The 18,943-nt window shown below is 38.5% G+C and overlaps 1 protein-coding gene and 1 pseudogene across 1 annotated transcript in view; one reads left to right on the top strand and one right to left on the bottom strand.

The window, feature by feature from the left end:
- The window catches only part of DPYD (dihydropyrimidine dehydrogenase), an 831,093-nt gene that overhangs the window by 45,968 nt on the left and 766,182 nt on the right, over positions 1-18,943 (bottom strand). The window lies entirely within an intron of this gene.
- Positions 73-995, top strand: LOC116567288 (annotated as a pseudogene).

The raw sequence follows: 18,943 nt of genomic DNA, 5'->3' as shown, positions 1-18,943 counted from the left end.
GCTGGGGAGTTGTATTCAGAAGACAGAAGAGTTTAATGACACAGATCACTAAATGTCTTTGGAGTCCACATTATGAACCCATTCTGGAGCATGTCTAGCTCTGTATGCAAATGATCTGATGGTGAAGAAAAGACATTCACAGGTGATGTGATAACTCGTCCTCCATGTGCTCCCCCAAAGACACAGCTGCCTTCTAGTCCCCCAAATGCACTGCTCATAACTAAGCTGAGATCTCCTGCTCCAGCAATACAGTCAGCACGTGGCACACATGCTTCGTACGAACCTTCTCCCTGGAATACACTTTTCTTGACAGAATTTACCTTGCTTGTGAAGCAGAAGTTACCAGGTCTCTATACGGAGTCACCTTATTGTTCTGCATTAATGTGGTTTGGAGTCCTATTCAGACAGCATGGACTTCATCAAGATGACGTATTTAAGTTTACATCCCCGATAACTACCCAGATGGTGAATGTCCATGCTGGGTGCTTGATATGCCCATCTTTCACCTGCTAGTTGATCCCACCTCACACCAGCTGGATGTGAAGAGAACATCTGCAAACTGGAAGCGGAACCATAATCATATCTGGCAGGTGTGAATGTATGCAAGGTCAGTTTCCTGCAAGATTGATACACAGGCGCCCTGAACCCAGAGGCTGCAGGGCCATATGAAAAAGATGTTCAGCTTTTTAAAAGGAGAGTGGTAGGCACCACTTCTTTGTTTGACCAATCTAAAATATAAGACCCCTATGCAATTAGCCTTTCTCCATGGAACCTTTCTGTGTATGATGAAGCCAGAGAGAAGATGCTGAGTCAGGAGAAGAAGGCTGGAAAGCAGCACGATAGAATTTCATGTTGCTGGCCTGTCATGGGTAAAGCCTGGTTCGGTACAACATTTCATTAAAGAAGAGAAAACAGGAAGCAACTTAAAGCGCTGGCAAATCTCGTGCCCCGTGTGCTTTCCTACAGAGTGGGTACTGGTTGAAGCTGACCAATGATAAAGGACTGCCTGAAGAGTAAAACTGTGTGAATGAGAACTGGTATCATGTTGTCCGTGGATGCTTAGGCTCTAACAGGCAGTTCTGGAAGCCTCTCTTTAGGTAAAGCATTACTTCTGTCAGTATGTCTTTAGGGTGGTTATCGAATTCTGTACTCTACATTACTGGGGGTCTTGAGGCTTAAAAATTATGTATGTATGTATGTATGTATGTATGTATGTATTTGAGAGGGAGGGGGAGGGGCAGAGGAAGAGGGAGAGAGAGAATCTTAAGCTGGCTCCATGCTCAAGATTATTGCCTACACTTGGAGCTCGATGTGGGTCTTGATCTCGTGACCCTGAGATCATGACCTGAAACAAAATCAAGAGTCAGACATTTAACCAGCTGAGCCACCCAAGTGCCCTGACCTTGAGGCTTAAACATTTTTCCAAATATAGTCCTAAAGATAAGGTACATTCATTTAAGCTAATAGAGTAGACAGCACTATCTAATGATTTTTAAATCAGTGGCTTAAGTTGTACATATGTTTGTATATGGAGAGGAGAAATAAAGTGATTTGGAAGCCTGGATAATCTTCTGTCTGAGTGATTCAATTAAGTTAAAACAACGTTTACTGAGCACCAACAAGTTTTTAGGCATTGATCTCTCTCACTGACTCACTATTCAGGGAGGAGACTCAAACTCAGCGCATCTGGGATACCTTCTAAAGGGTGGCTATGGTATGTCTTACCAAGACACCATTTTAGGATTTTAAGATATCTATATCTATCTATCTATCTAGTCAGTGTAAAATGAGAGAAATGGGTAGCTTTTATCATAGATTTCATTTCAGTATACAGTCTCTTTCCTGCAATGTTTTGTACTGAAGATGAACTACTGATTTTGGTTAGTGTCTTCTAATATCTACCCTAGCAGACGCTTGAATAAGAACCTCAAGTCCCCCCAGGATAAAAAGCATAATGACAGGTTGAATGTGCTAACACTACAGGTTTCCCAAATAAAACCTTTATTGATTGAATGCCTAATCATCGTCAAGAGTTACTCATTTATTTGATGCTTTCAAGTACTGATAATGAATGTATGGATGAACAAAGCCTATTTTCCTGAACAATCTTCCCTAAAAGATTACTTCAGAATCATAGGTGAAAGCTTTATTATTGCTGTATAATTGCAGAGGACACCTAGAGGAAGCTAGGTCAAGCACTGTTATCATCTTTCTCATATGCTGATTCAACCTACTACATCCTGGGGTTTATCCACATTCTATCAAGTTAATAAAGAGAAGATCAGAAGACAGACTTAATCCATTATGTGAACCTACAGAGTGGAGCTTTTAGTTTCATTATAACATCAAAGATTTAATTTTTAATATTGCTTGGTTTACAATTTTGCGTCTTTATTCGTAAGTAGAAAATGATCTCTATTTTTTTACTCTAGTATTACCTGGTTTTGGGTAGTAAAGTTGATTAAGGCTCATAAGTTTATTAGGGAATTTTCTATATCTTCTTATCTATTTATTTATTACGTTATGTTAGTCACCATACAGTACATCATTAGTTTTTGATGTGGAGGGCATGTGTTCTTTATCTTTTTAAAAGCTGGAATTATTTAAATAGCATAGAAACTCTGACAAAACTATCAGCCATTCAGTGGCAGAACTACTTGCTCCTAAGATCTTCTGAATGGTAAACTTAAAAATTTGCTTTCTAATTCTATGGATGATTATTGGTTATATACTATTTTTCCCCCATAAAGACTGATTGATTGATTTGAACGAGAGAGAGAGACCACAAGTGGTGGGGAGAGGCAGAGGGGGAGGGAGATCAACCCAGAGCTGGATCCCAGGTCACTGAGATCATGACCTTGAGCGGAAGGCAGACTAAGTGACTGAGCCTCCCAGGCACCCCTGATTGTACCTGAGGTTACAGTTCTTTTTTCGTTCTTCTACAGAATATATTCTTACTGCTCCTTTTTTGAGCTCCAATGATAGTTTTATCCATTCATTGGTCTTTTCAAATTTCACTTTTTAAAGTTTTATTCTTCCTTTTCTATTATCTTTGTGGTTATTCCTAAACAGACCTTGCTGACAACCAGGAAAAGGAGATGCTGCTGGGGGATCTGCTGCATCTCCTCCCAGTCCAGGCTGACCTTCCTTTCTCTCGGCATCCTGAGCTTTCTTTATAATCTTCAGGTTCTATTGTGAAAACGCCTTCTTTCTTTTCCCTTCTATTCCCCCCTGCCCTTAACCTTCTGCCTGGGTGATTTTTCCATTTCTTTTCCTTTTTAACATTTTTTTTTTCCAAGCCAGAAACTTTGGCTTCCTAGCGTATAGACCTCTTAAATATACATGTGTAGGAAATAATAGATGATTATACAATACAATCTGCATTTCTTGGCTTCTGTAAAGGGGCAGAGATGGGGGGAAGACATTAAAAATTAGGTCCAGCAATAATGAGCTATATTATTGAATTTCTCTGTTTGCTTGAGTACCAGGAAATAGTGATGTCCATTGAAAAGAGTCCCAGAAAAGAAAGAAAAGAAAAGGAAAGAGTAAATAAAAGAAAAGGGTACCAAGTCTGGAAACAGAAGATCAGGAGATGAAGGTTCTAGGTCTTTACTTACATCATTTTTTTTTCCTGCCAGATTCAAATATTGGGTCTTTTCCAAGGGAATCTTTCACTAAATATCCCTTTTGTTATTTACTCAAAAGATGAGAGAAATACGTAGAGCCAAACTGAAAAAAAATCAAATTTTAAGTTCTATAGTTACTTAAATTTGTTTCAAAACTTTTAAAAAGCATGTTTGTTTGTTTGTTTTTAATGATTTACATTTCAGTGGTTTAGACCAGGTCACTTGAAGATGGAAATTTAGTGAGAAAATGACGGGGCTAGGTGCAAATGGAAAAGGAGTTTCTAAATTGAGGTGCACGGCTTTGGGATCCCAGACCCGAGGATGACCCCCAGATCTGCATGTTCACCTGAGCAAGGAGCACAGCTCCCATAACGGACATCTCAGAACAGAAGACAGACTCTATCATCATATAAAACATTTTCAACAGGAGCATGAGTAACAGAATATTTTTTAGTGATGAAGGCAAAAAAACCCCCTCATTGTTTTTCACAGGCCTTGGAGACAACTGGTTGTCGCCTTCAGATACAGGCAGTTTTGAACAAAGAGCCTTCAGTAGGAAGCACACTAGGTGCATTATTTTTGGCTATTTCAGGTGACACAAGAGATGCCAGAGAGAACAGTATTTGAGAAGAAAGCCTTGCCCGTGCCCTCTATAACTCTGGCTCACCAACAACACACCTCAGTCCTTCAGCGTCCGAGTCCCCAAAAGTCAAGTAAGAGTTCCGTGTCACACCTCTGCGCCAGAACACCATTCAGGGCAATGACATGGAAATCAGCCCACGGGGTGTCCTGCGCGGCTGCCGAGTCCCTCGACTTCCCTGATCTGACAGGAAGATGATATCAAAGGCGGCAGAAAGGTGTTAAGGGAGAGCTCGAATGCTCGTGCGTGTGCTGGAGCAGGTGAGCAGTTAGGATCGCGTGTCACGGGCTGACAGGAGAGGGAGTGTCAGGCTACCCTGTGAGTGAAGCGTTGGACACGGGCCCTATCATAGAAAATATGCTTTTTGTTCAAACTCTCAATATCTAGAGGGAGGGGCAACCTTTCTGGCATGAATGCTCCACCGCTGTGAGGACGCAGTAAAAGGTCGTCTCAGGGTTTGTTTAAAAAGGTCAGCTCAGGAACTACTGACCCCCACGACTCCATCCTGACAGTTTCAGCCCTCTCTCAGAATCCCTCTTGTCACTTCTAGCCTCCTGTGCTTTTCTGAAAACAAAACCCTCTACCACCTGCCGTCCATTATTCCGTCAGGGAGCAACATGCGCTCTCTGGAGCTGATATTTCAATTTATTTGTGGTTAGATGTGCAATAATCCTCTGACTGAAGCCGAGGGAACAGTTTAAAGATTTAAAACAAAACAAAGCCAGTGCTTCAAACGTCTCTTCATGCAAAGCTTACCAGACACAAAAATGTGGCTAATTCTCAGCCGCACAAAAGCAAAACTAAGACACGCAGATGGTCAGTGCCTGCCCTCTGCAGAGGGAGAAGCAGGGTTGGCTCCAAGTAACAAATAATTATCCAGGTCCTTTGTAAATCAAGTTGTACCACTTCTCCTGTGAGCATCCACAAAGGCGGCTGCATATATTTGCTATTAGCTTCTCCTTTGTCTGGGGATTTTGTTAATGCCCTTTCTTCATATAAGTTTGTGTCGCCTTGTTCTCACATTTGACACCAACTGAAATAGCCTTGCAGAACCTTTGTTTCTATTTTCTTCGAAATGTGTATTCCTCAATGAGGTTTCATCTTAATCTCTTCTTTTCAAAAGGATATGAATTGAACATGCAGAGAATCAGCCTAACAGGACCGATTATCAATTTCCATTTCCTTTCAGTGCCTCTGCCACCCGTGGGCCTCCTAGACAGCTTTCCTTGGAGACAAAGGGTGTCTGAAATGGACAACTTTATTTTATACACTGGTCTCTCTTAGTGGACGACAGAGACTCATCGCCCATAATAAATCCTTCCTCTGACCCTTTTATATAATGCACAGCTGAGCTAAAAAGGAAATCAATGTTGCAATTTTAATTTAGCACTTTCATTCTGTTAATTTATCTAAAAAATCCTATGCCATGACTTTCCCTTGTCAAAACAGCCAATTCCTGTCAATGTGGAAATGTGAAAATGCTTTGAGTTTCTTTCCTTTTTTTAATAGTGTGGCTGTAAAAACCATGGGTCACACGCTAAGCCCTCCGTGTTTTTCTTGTGAGTGCAAAGCTCCTTTTGAAATCAATGTGAACACAGCAAGTTGGAGAAATGTGTAGCGTCTCTAGGGAGAAAGAAATCTGGGCCTCCATTGTTAGCTTTGCTAAAGATGCTTGTGAAACACCACAAAAATGGGATGCCAAGTGTGTGGCGTGTGTATCTGGTGGTGAAACCTGGTCATTTTTAGTAAACCGGGGCTATTTAATCATGCTTAATCCCTGAGGAGAGTTCTAAGTAATGAACATCAGGGTGTTTTCTGTCAGCGCACCAAAAAATGACTCTGGTTTCACTCTTTTCTCTCTGTATTTCAGAACTTGAGAATAACCTGCAGACAGAGCCTTACCCTGCTTTGGGCACTGTGCTTTCACAGGAGAGAGAGGCCAGATCAATACCATCCAGCAAACAGTGCCACGGTGGGAAGGGTGCGGAAGATTCCCACAAGGGAGGTGAATCTGCTGCCTTTTCAGCAGGAAGCTCATGTCAAAGGAATTGTTTCTGAAAAGTCTTCATTCAAATATCGCCTTGCCTACCCATCCTGTTTAAACGGAAAATTCTTTCCTGCCTCCTGCCACGTCCCTGCCGTCCCTGCACTCCTTCCACGCCTTCCTTTTTCCTGTTTAGCACTTCTGATTTTCACCCTTACTTTATAATGTATTTATTTTGTTTATTGTCCATCTCCATCCCCAGTAAAATGTAAATGACAATTTGTTCACTAAATGATCCTCGTGGCACAGTGTTTGACACAGGGTAGGTGCTCAATAAATATGCTTCCCCAAGAAATGTAATGAGGTCACACATCTTGTGTGCGGAAATGGCACGATTGCACCCCAGAACTACGGCTTCATGTAGAGAGGTTCTGGTCAGAGAGGCCAATCTACATAATGACTGTGTTTGGGAAGAAAACCACCTTTAGCTCAAAGGGGCACCTGGTGGCTTAGTCAGTTAATTGTCTGACTCTTGATTTCGGCTCAGGTCATGATCTCAGGGTGGTGAGATCTGGCGCTGCTGTTGGGCTCTGTGCTCAGCATGGAGTCCGCTTGTCTTCTTCTGCTCCTCTTCCTCTCTCCTATCTCTTTCTCTCTCTAGAATAAGTAAATAAAATCTTTAACAAGAGAAAGGAAAAGAAAACTACCTATTACTCTGAGAACCCTTGAGTTTGGTGTTAAGAGAGGAAGCTCAACTCCAAACCCAGGACAAGAAATTAGCCGAAGTGTGGGCTTGTAAATAGAGCTGTGGACTTGGGTGTTGCAGAAACACATCTAGCTGGTTTGAGTCTGACGCAAGCCTTCAGCTACCAGTTCAGCCTAGTCAGGTAGAGTAATTGAGCGAGGGCCATGATGGCATGGGTACCTAGCCAGGCACCCCACGGGAGACAGCACCCTGGCCTATGCCTTCGGGTAGATTATGATCTAGGGAGGTTAGTTTATATGTTTTCAGTCCAAAGCAGGACATAGCATATACTATCTTGAATCTTGAAAGACAATGCTTTCAGCAGCAGAGATGAGATAAATGGAGTTAAAAGCATGGGGAGTGGTGTCAAGAGAAGCAGGACGCACGGGAGAAAAAGCAATCAGCCTCATGTAGTCCACTTACCTTACAGACATGCTTTCTAGAAGGAAGGTTAAAAGTGACATAATTCTAAAATCATAGGTGGCTAATCATATTGGAGATTGGGTTTAACAGGTCATATTATTTTATGTGGGAAACACCTATAGCTAGTAAGGAGAGGACAGATTCCTTCAGAAGTCTACGCTTTAGGAAATATGTTTTATTTTATTTTGTTTCTGTGGGAGTAACAGTGGTGTTGGTGAATATAAATCGTCAAGTAAATAAATATTTATAAGTACTGGACTATAAAACTTAAGAACTATGGACTTCATCTGATTTCCAGTTATTAAGAGATAAAAGTTGAAAATTCCAGAATAGGGTCATGTACTTGCTTTTCGAAAGACCTCCCGGACAGAGATTTTGCAACTTGGCTCATCAATCTTTCGAGTATTCTGACTGATTAAGGAATTCTTCCTTCTTTCCAAAGCAAGCTTTTTAACCTTCATTAGAATCAACTTTATTTGATATTATCCTCTGTGGGCACAGAGAATGATCATATGGCATTACCAAAAGTCAGCTTGATGAGAGTAAGGCAAGGAAATTTTGCTGAAATACTATTCTCTAGAAATCCCACTGCTTTCATCTTTCCTTATTTAACTCATTCAATCCTTCAGTTTTAAAAAAGTAGCTCTTAGCTATCTTTGCTTTCTTTATATTTCTGAAAACTGACAATAAAATCCAGTGACTAGTGGATCATCATTTTGTGACTCTTTTATGCCATTGATTGACTTTTGATTTTAAAGATTTTTTTAGAATTTATTTGACGAAGAGACAGTGTGAGAGAGTGCACGTATGGGGAGCAGCAGAGGGAGAGGAAGGAGCAGGCTCCTCACTGAGCAAGGAATCTGATGCGTGGCTCGATCCCAGGACCCTGAGCCGAGGGCAGCTGCTTAACTGACTGAGTCACCCAGGTGCCTCTGATGGACTTTAGTCCTTGGTTGTAACTGCTCTGATTAGTCAAATTAAATACAAGGTGGCCTATTCCCTCAGATATTTTTCTTCTATATTTGGATCTAATTAGTCCAGCCTCTGTTATCTTGAAAGTCGAAGTTAACTACCATGTGGCCAGGATTTAGTGAAACATGGTCCTGACACATTTATTTAAGTTTTAAAGCTATAACTTCAGTTTTCAGTTGATGAACTAGAGACTGAAAATTTTAATGCTAACAATAACATTATAAGTCCTCACTTGAATTCTGAAAATTGGGTATTTTTATATATTAGAAACTGATGCTTTACATACCAGTCAGTACAAAGATATACACACAAAGCGTTTACCACACTTCCTGTAGTTAAAATTTATTTTTCTAATAAATTCTGCTTCTAATATTGAGGCTGGGGTTTGACCAGTTCATCGAGACTTGGTCCTTTATTATCCTCTGAAATTGGTACTTTCCAATGAGTTTAGGAAAACCAGTAAAAATTCAATTGAATAGGGTTTGAAATATAGTACCTTCAATAGCCCAGAGGACTCTCTTATTTTCTAAATCCGATAAGCAAAGTAAATATATGAAGAAAAATGCATATACTCCTTGACATCACATTTATATACTAGCTTACTTATGAAATTTTTCTTTATTGGCCCTTCGAATGTAAGAGAATCAACAATTTAGATGCTTTAAAAATGGATGGATGAGAGCATTTATTGGCCAAGAAAACATACATGAATGCATAGCAACATTTACTTTGGTGTTTTTATTCCTTCATTCATCTTTCCTTAATTTTTGTCTTTTCTATCTAATCTTTAACAGATTTTTTGAAAGCTTCATTACAATACCCTAAGCATCCTCTTTTCTCTTTCTCCACTTTAGCTGTGTTTGGACAGACGCCTTTCCCGAGTTGTCAGGATGGTGCAGGTTCGAGCCCCACAGCATAGAGAGGTAGCCTAGGTGATTTGGGGCAATGTGCAAGAACAGATCTGGGTCCCTGCCAAGTTTGGTCTGCCACTTGTGAAGTTCCAGCCCCGCATTATAAATCATGATGGAGTTGCTTGGATTTTGCTTTTGCTCTGATTTTGTTTCATTAAAAACTTTGGAAGAAGTATCATGCATTCTTGATTTCTGTGTGAAATCAATTGGTGGATTTATGGTTTGGAATGACAAAGCCTGATGTATAGAAACCAGAGGAAATCTTCATAATGAACTTCTTCTTTATCACTTTGCAAAGCAAATGGCTCCCCTGCTTTGCTCCAAATAACATAGATTTCTGGAATTTTAATGTATCAATAGATTGACTAGCTTTTAGTCCCTAATAAAATAATACTCCTAATCTTTAGTTTATTTATTTCTCTTAATACTTTGTTATGAGAAAAGGCAAAAAGTAATGTTAACTGGGTCACAATGCTTTAACAAGGCAATTTTAGTAACTTTTCTGAGTAATTTTAAAAACACAGAGAGGCACAATTTCCCAAGGGGACAGTGCTGGGAAACCAAAGAACTAGATTTATTCCAAGCACAGATTCAAGAGGTCAGTGTCCACCTAAGATTTTGTGGTTTGCATTTTATATTATTTACTTCAACATGCTTCATTGTCTACCAAGGATGAAAAAATATGGCTGCCATGGTCCATTTGGAGTTTATCGCTCCAGATACAGGGATAAAATATTTGACTTCAATGAATATAAGTTCACCAAGAGAAGTTAGATGCTACTAAAATTTGCCTGCATCTTTGAACACCCTGGGTGATCTGTTCCCACTCTCCTGCTTCAAATATTTGTGCATCCGCACAGATAATTGTTTTTCTGATCATCTCTTAGTGATTAGTGAGGTGGCCTTTGCCTTGTGAATTTAGGAAAGCCACTTACTCCTTTAATCTTCTGACTGTGGGACCATACATGCTCTCTAAAAAACTGTGGGGTCTCACATAGGAAGGTAGAGAGTATTTAACTTTTCTACAGTGCATGAAAGAGGAAACTCTAACCTCACCTGAATAACATTTGGAGGAAATGAATCAGTAACGTAAAACCACAACTTGAATATAATTTTGTTTTAACCTTAATTTTGGAATATTTTACAAAGGATTATTTGTAACAATAACAATGAACTAACTAGTGAGAAAGAAATAAACCAGTTTTTTGTTTGTTTGCCTGTGTAAGGTGAATGGAAACTGACTACATATGACTATGTCTCCTATTGTGTTGATGAATACCTTTTTCAAAAAACTATCTTAGTTACATGACAAAATTCTGTTTTAACAAACAAACAAACCAAAAATGTTAGGCATTCTGATTCTCTAATCACTAAGACAAAGCATCTTACTTGTTATAGAAAATTAAGCAGATTTCAAAAAAAACCTCAGACTACCTACCCAGTTGTCAAAGAAAAATTCTAGTTTTATAACGTTCGAGTAGATAGAATTGTTAGAACTATGCTAAATATTTGCATAGGCCTGGGGTTTAAGAGACTCAGTTTACTGAACAGGCCAGAATAAACTATGATAAGCAATAACTTATATAAATGGATGCCTTTAATATGCTTGGAATTAGTTAATTCAGTTTCGTAAGTAAATAATATATATCATTCTTTTGGGGGGACTATTAAAGGCTTATCAATCCCTCTGAGGACATAATAGTTCAATGATCAACTTTAGTTTTGCTCTTGTCCAACTTGTCATAGATTCTCAATATTCAGGATAAAAATGAGTGAAACTTACAGTATAGATGAGACAAAAGAACTGTTCTTTGGCTGTAATCTGAACAGATATGGTATTAAATGATAAACAGCTGGAAAAATTGAGGGGCAATGGTCATTTCTTCACTTTCAGCACAAAGTTCCCAATTGCTTTAGCTTGGGATATCGTGTCGTTAGATTGTAACTTCTAAATATGAGTATCAGATAAATACCCTTCAGTAGAACTTGGACAATCTTGATTCCATCTTTTAAGACATTTCCATTTAAATGTCTTTTTGAAAGCTCTCAAGTACTTGCTTTGGCTTGCCTCCCTGGCCGCTTCTTCCACTTGCCCACACTTCATCTCCAACTAAACTAAACTCCTTGCAGTCCCCAAGTGCTCCATAACATTTCATGCTTCATAGTCTATGCACATGCTGTTCTCTGGGTCTTACCTACCTTCCCTCTATTCTTTTTTTTTTTTTTTTCAGATTTTATTTATTTGAGAGAGAGAGTGAGCGCACAAGTGAGCAGAAGGGCAGAAGGAGAGGGAGAAACTGACTCCCTGCCGAGTAGGAGGCCAGACAACTCAGGGCTCGATCCCAAGACCTTGCAATCATGAATGCTTAACCATCTGAGCCACCAAGGCAACCCCCTTCCCTCTGGTCTTAATATGGCATATTCCTACTACTTCTCCAGGTCTCAACTTTGAGATTGTCATCTCTGGGAAGCACTCCCTGCTAATGTGTACTTCCTTCCATAACACCTGGGGTTAACCCATTCCTAGCATTTATTCCATTATGTCAGGACCTGAATTCCCCTCTGGACTATTCCTGAAAGGAATGCCTCTCATATAGAGGTGCTTAAATACATTTGTTGAGTAAATAAATGAATGAATGGGTAGTAAAAACTGTATTTTTTTATGTGCTTTCTGCACATGATTTTCCCATTTCAGTTCTTTTTAAATCCCTGAAAAATAGTACCTTGGAATAGTACCTTCAAATCCTCTGTTTTCTTTGGGACTTTTCTGCCTTGCTCTGCCTGGACAGTCACTGACTCATTCGACCAATATTTCTGGGTTTTGTTTATGTACAAGGCACTCTGCAAGACTGTGGAAAGAACTCCTAGAAAGGTCATACCTGAGTGTTGCTGTCAAGGGGTTTACAGTCTAACAGAAAAGGGACAACAGACTTAAAGAACATGATCATCAAAGTAGAAAATGGTATCATGGAAGAGAAATAATATATGCGATTGGAGAGACAAGACAGGTCTTCTTAAATAGGAAAAAGGCCTTAATGCATGTGTAGAGTCTGGACAGCACGGCATGAAGAGAAAAGACATTCTAAGCCACAAGATAAGGTGTAAAAAGAAGAAAGGAAAACAGAAAATATAGAACCCATAGACTAAAGCTTGACTGGAGCTCAGGGTTTGTGATAAATTGTAGAATTGTTGATGGTATACTGAAAAGGAGCCTGGGTCTCAGCAGTGGAGAGCCTTGAATACTAGGTTGCAGGATTAGATTTTTGGTAGACACAGGATACTACTGATGATTATGAGCAGAGCTATGAATCTCTCATTGCCATGTCTGAGCCGTGCTTCATCTTCCTACACAATATTTCTGCATGTAACTCTTTTTTTCTACAAAGCTATAGAAACACCTCTCATCCCTTACTAGTTTTCTTTTTTTAAAAAATTATTTTATGACATATTAAATGATTCTTCTAAAAAGCTCAACTTGAAGGCTGCTAAAAAGGTCATTGTCCAACCATTTTCCCCATCCTCATTAAGCTTTATTACTCACATCAGGTTCAAAATCCCAATAATTGGCCTCTACTGTACTTTCCTCCTGGCATCCTTCCAATTTCAATTTACCTGCTACACATTTTTCTAGTCCTTTTGAGACCCCAACCTCCAATTTTCCATTTTTAGAGTCATTTCCTTATCTTGCACGCCTCTCTGTTGTCTTTCTTCTTTTAAACCAACTCACGACCGAACTCCTTTAGATATCCTCTTGGATTATAGAAAAAGTGTATCAAACAGAAGCCAACCCCACACATGCCGTTAGAACCTGCAATACTAAGCCTTGTAAGTATTGCTGATCTTGCACGAACCACGCACACAGTACTATGTACTTAGTGATGCTTAATGAATAAAGGAATGAATGAATAAATGAAGGTTGGTACATGTTGGAATACATGTTCCTCGGTAATAAAAATTATCTTTTGTATTCTACATCCTCAACCACTCTCACTGGCACAGACACTCCATAAATGCTAATCAAATAAATGTAGTTAATCCCTTCAGAAAAAGGGACGCCTGTAGAAAAATCCCAAAGGAGTAAAAAAATTTTTTTTTCTCATCTCAAAAAACACAGAACCTCATATATGGTATTTGAGATAATAAGCTCTCATTTACTGATGACTGGCCTATAAGCTTTCAATAAAGTACAGCCACTGCTGATTTCCTTTTTAAAGCCCAACTCAAAGGCTTCAAATCTTTGAACTAAACAAGAGTTCTGGGTTTTATGATTTGCACAAACAAACAGAAGCTGAATATGCTTAGAGTTATCCGTGCCTAATACTTTAATTCCATTGTTCAATAATTCCCATTCCTTTGCATTATTTTTGCTTTATTATACTCTTATAATACTCTCAAATATATCTATAAAACTTTACAACCCCTTTCCAATGGCATATGGTGTGTGTTCTGAAGAGAAACATGTTTATGAGCTGAAAGATGGGAAGAAAATGTAAAGTGCTCTTACGGGACCTGGGGAGGGATTGCTGTCTGCCTGTGTGGCAGAAACACTGCAGTATATCAGGCTCTCACGACCTGCCTCAGAGCCCTTCTGCTTCAGCAAGAGATACAAGTCTGGGAACGTACTATGCCAACTTTGATGCTTTTAGGTGTGTGTGTGTGTGTGTGTGTGTGTGTGTTTCCCCTGCTGAAGACTAAAGTCAATAGTTCCTAAAACAATATTAATTCTGTCTTCTGTAGAGTAATATCTGTTAGGAAAGAAAGAATTCAGAGTGTGAACAGAGGTGGGATGCCAAATACAATGGTAATGTCCTCTCCCCTTGGAGCCCACCAGACTTTGCCCAGGACAGAGTTACCAACCACGCTCCTTGGGGGAACTTGTCCTTCCACAAGCATTCTTAGAAGTCTATAGATCCTGGTTCTGCAAGATCCTGCTATGTTCTTAAGATGCTTCAGTTCTTCAGCTCTATTCAGATTTCCAGCTGCCTCCCTTATATGCCTCTTATTTGTCTTCCTTGTCACAATCACGGACCTAATCACACAGACATAGACTGAAAACCTTAGCATGACCTCTACCCTTTTTTTTTTGCCCCCTAGTTGGTGATCAAGTGTAGCGCAGGCATTTCTCCTCTCTGTTCTCTTCCCCCCGCATCCGCCCTTCCTCTTCGTTCCTCTTCCCTAGCTTCAGCCTTGACCTTTTCTTGCATGGCCTTTTCCCATAATTTCTTAATCCGTATACTCTGACTGTAGCCTTTCTCACTCAAATTACCCTCCAACATGCCATCCACAAGATCATGATGCCTTTAAGAAAGTCTTAAATAGTCATTAAATAAATAACCCCTTTCTGTCCTGTCTACTAAGTCCCATATTGTTTGCTTATAGCTAACATAGCTTCACCATCTCAACCTAGTTCACCTCTGCAGCTTGTCTCCCTCCACACTCACTGCTCCACACACCCTTTGTGTCAGCTTCTTTGGATGAACTAATGGTCTTCTGTACACTCTGCTTACCCTCGAATCCTCTAAAACTTCTTCACCCTCTGAAATACGGGTCTCCTGTCAAATTGTGGCTCATTGGCTCTTGTATGTATTCCTGGATTTCTCCATTTGGAAACAACCCCCCTTCCCTGCCCTGAGACACTACTGTGACTGCATCCCCACTGTAGCATTTTTACTCCACTTTTTATTATAGTTTGCAATTTCAGCTTCTGTAGTACCCAGTGACTGTAAGTTGCATCTTTAAGTCTTCGTCAGCATCTCCATTACTCATTTGATAGTAAGTTTTAAGTGAACCCAGAATTATATTTGCACAAAATACTGGCTCTACTCCTGAGCATTCTTCTGGTCAATATCCTCACATTTCTAAATGTATAGCCTTTCCTGTAGATATTCTATTAAAAGAAAAAATAAAAAGGCGTGAATCTGCCATGCTTGGCAACACGGGGATACTTCACTAGAGGTCAGATAGGGTACTGCCGTGCTGGCTGCCACTCAGCGATGATCAAACTCAGACTTGAAAATAAAGTATGTAAGAAGGGTCTGAAGACTTCATTTTTCTGGATTCTCTACATTTTATTTCTAGGTGCTCTAAATTTAAGCTTCAGAGATCTACATAACTGGATGGCCATTTGTAAAATTCTTGTCACCATCAACAACGAAGTACCAAGTACTGTGCTATGAAACCCACTATTACATTTGTATCAGAGTTACAGCTTTAGAATACATCTTCTCTGTAAGTAGATATTAGACATTTCTTGAGGGATTCTTACCAGGAAAAGATGTGCTTCTCTTCCACTGGTTTATACCTGTAGGTCCTGTGAATTGCATATAGGACTACTCCACTTTTTATATTAGTTATTAGGCAGCTCAGTCTTATTTTCAACCTTCTTATATTAGAGTATATAGAACTATTGATATATACTACTAACTCCATTCCCTCTCTATTTTATTCTTCTTGTCTTAATATCTACCCTCTGATTTCTTTTTCTATCTATCTATCATCTACTTAGTCAGTTATTATATTTTTACTGAAAACTGTTGAAGTTTTAAACATGAAAAAGTTTTGGGTATAAATATTCTAGTAATTTCTATTTCATATAAAGTACATAGAATAGTGCTTTGTACATAGAAGCTACTCAGGGTCTCCTGTTTAAATCCAAAGAATTACAAAGTACTGAAAAGTCCCAGTTTAAAATGGCTATAGGTCAGATGTAAACAGTCACTTGAAGGAACCCACATAGGCTTTTGGTCAAACTTGAACACAATAATGGTATTCATCATTATTGGTTTTCACTGATCCTTTTTGATTTTTTTAAAGATTTTATTTATTTATTTGACAGAGAGAGAAAGTGAGAGAGTAAACACAAGCAGGAGGAGTGGGTTAGGGAGAAGCAGGCTTCTCCCTGAGCTGAGCAGGAAGCCTGATGCAGGGCTCAATCCCAGCACCCTGGGATCATGACCTGAGCTGAAGGAAGTTGCTCAATGACTGAGCCACCCAGGCGCCCACTCACTGATTGTTCTTAGTGGGCTCATACTTCATAACCTCAGGTAGAGACTGAGGCAACATGTGCAGTATTTTCCCCTACTATAGTTCTCATACGGAGGATTTGAAAGAGAATGGTACTTTTTATGCATGTAATAATATCCAGACACCACTTTATAAACTAACTCTGTTAGACAGCAGTCACAAAAAAGAACATCAATATCTCTCTTAGCTCCACCTGAGAAAGGTTAGTGTTATGGGATGTGCACAAGAAGAAGGGCAAGGAGCATAGATTCCTGGTCCCTGCTATATGTCAGAGCAAGACAAGTGAAATACACTGAGAAGGTCAAGTGCAGTGGAAGCTGAAGAGACAACTATTTGTGTGTGTGTGAATGTTCATAGGATCTGAAGAAACTTGAGTATAAATGTCAGTCTTCATGACCTGATCACAGATGACTCAATACCGAGGTGAAATCAAGATGCCCCTACCGAGAAGGTAAAAGTACACAATCCTGACGAATGAGACTGCAGCAAGCCAAGAGATCCAGGCCTAACACGAAGGAAAGCCATGAACAACCTTTTCATGTTATGCTCAGATGGACTAGCAATGAGGAAAGATCATTTAAGACTGAATAATTTTAGTTTCTAAAGTTATCTTATCATACTTTTTTACATAAGGACAATTTTTTTGTCACTTAGCTTCCTTTGCCTAAATGCCTTTTAAGTGAAGATATATGGTTGCTAAGGTGCCTACAATATAAAACACGTTTGAAAATATTTCCATGACCTTCATGGTTACTGTGCTATTAAAAGTGAACACAACAAAATTGGGAGGGACACATAGAAAGAAGCTGAAGAAAAGTGTTTTGTAAAAAAAAAAATATTTAAAGATACACACAAAAACGTAATCGCTTCATTATCCTCATTGGACTTTTTTACAGCTCAGCATTCTTTAGGTCAGTTAGTCAAATTGCTGCTAAATGTTTCCATCAACAGGAACTTCATGACTGAGGTTACTTTCAATGCAAAAACTGTTATTAATAATAAAAATTTATAATGTTAAGAATTTTTTCCCTTAAGTGATAAAGAAATGTCCTTATAGATATATAAAATGCTCTATCATTCCTCTAATCTATTCCACATTAATTTATTTGGCTGTAGGAGAGTTTACTAGGATAGGAAATGAATAAGATGGAGGAAATATTCACAGCTTCATATTTCTTATTTCATATATTCCACATGGAATTTTGTCTCTATATTTTTCAATTATAAAGGTAAAATAGTAATATAGAAAAACTTGACACATGAAGAAAAGTAAAAGAAGTCACACATAAACCCAGCATGCTCAAAATTCTTATCATTCTTATGGGTCCTCCTTCCATCTTTTTCATGTGCAAGTCATCATGATGTAAAATGACTCTTAAAATATGTTTGCTCATTTTGCATTTTATCATGTGGAGTGTGCCAGATAGCTGCCTAGAAATTGAAATATTCTATCCAATAATGTACCGTAATTTAATCAACTTTTCTCTATACTGCTTCCAAGTTTTTACAGTTAATACTGTTTGATTATTAAATAATGATGAAGCGAACTTTTGTGTGCGCCTTTGAAAAATATAGTTTGGAATATTTCCTTAGAACTAATTTAAAGGCTTTAGATTATAGGATTTCTTTTCCAAAGAGTTAAAGCCATTTCCACACTCATCAATATGTATGAGATCACCAGTTCCAAACCAATACTTGATATTCTTAATATACATAACTGTATTTTTTTGTTTATTATGTGATCTCAAAACGAGACCTTATTTTTCCTTTAAAATAAAGTATTTCAAAAACCAGTGGGCTGGCAGTTTTTTCTGTTCTTTATTAGTTGTATTTCTTGTTTGTGAACTGACTATAGAGATGTCAAGATATTTTTAAAATTTTTAAATTTAATCTCTTATTAAATAAAAACATTAACTCTGTCACATTTATTAAACTTTCCCTAAATGTGTTGCTGGTCTTTTCAAATTTGGGCTATATATTATGTACACAGGTTTTAAAATTTAGGCAGCTAAGTATATAATTTATAATTTATGTTTACATAAATAGATTTCATAATTCTCAGCCTTTATTTTATTTTTATATTACTTTTTGTTAGTGATAACCTATAGTGATATTATAGTTTTAATTCCTTATAGATTTCTTTAAGGTTTATATCTAACATGCAGAGAGATCTATTTGTTGGTATCATTTTCCTTTCTGTTGCTTTTTAAAAAATTGATTATCTACTGAAGTTTGATAAACATTTAGTTTAATTTCTTCTACCTATACTTTAGTTTGTTTTTATACTTAACTATTTCACCTTTTCGAAATTTGTTTTGGTGTATGGTATGAGGTTAATTTTTCTCTGTAATTGCTATGCATTATCATATACTACATTTTAATTTAAAAAGTCCTCTCAGGGGTAATATCACCAAGATGATGATATATGTTGCTCCTGACATTGCTGCCACTCACAAGAAGAACAAATAACAACTGACTATTCAAGAATAAGACACCACTGCAAGAATCCAAGGGCATGGGGGTAAGGCTAGAACACCTCTCTGTACAACAGAGACCAAAACAGATGGTATTAGAAGAGTTAGAGAAGCAGGTACACATTGACCACATTGTCCCTTCCCC

Source organism: Mustela erminea, chromosome 10 (assembly GCF_009829155.1).
Source record: "Mustela erminea isolate mMusErm1 chromosome 10, mMusErm1.Pri, whole genome shotgun sequence".
NCBI lineage: Eukaryota > Metazoa > Chordata > Mammalia > Carnivora > Mustelidae > Mustela > Mustela erminea.
Note: the sequence above shows the minus strand (reverse complement) of the source record. Positions and strands in the feature narration are given on the sequence as shown.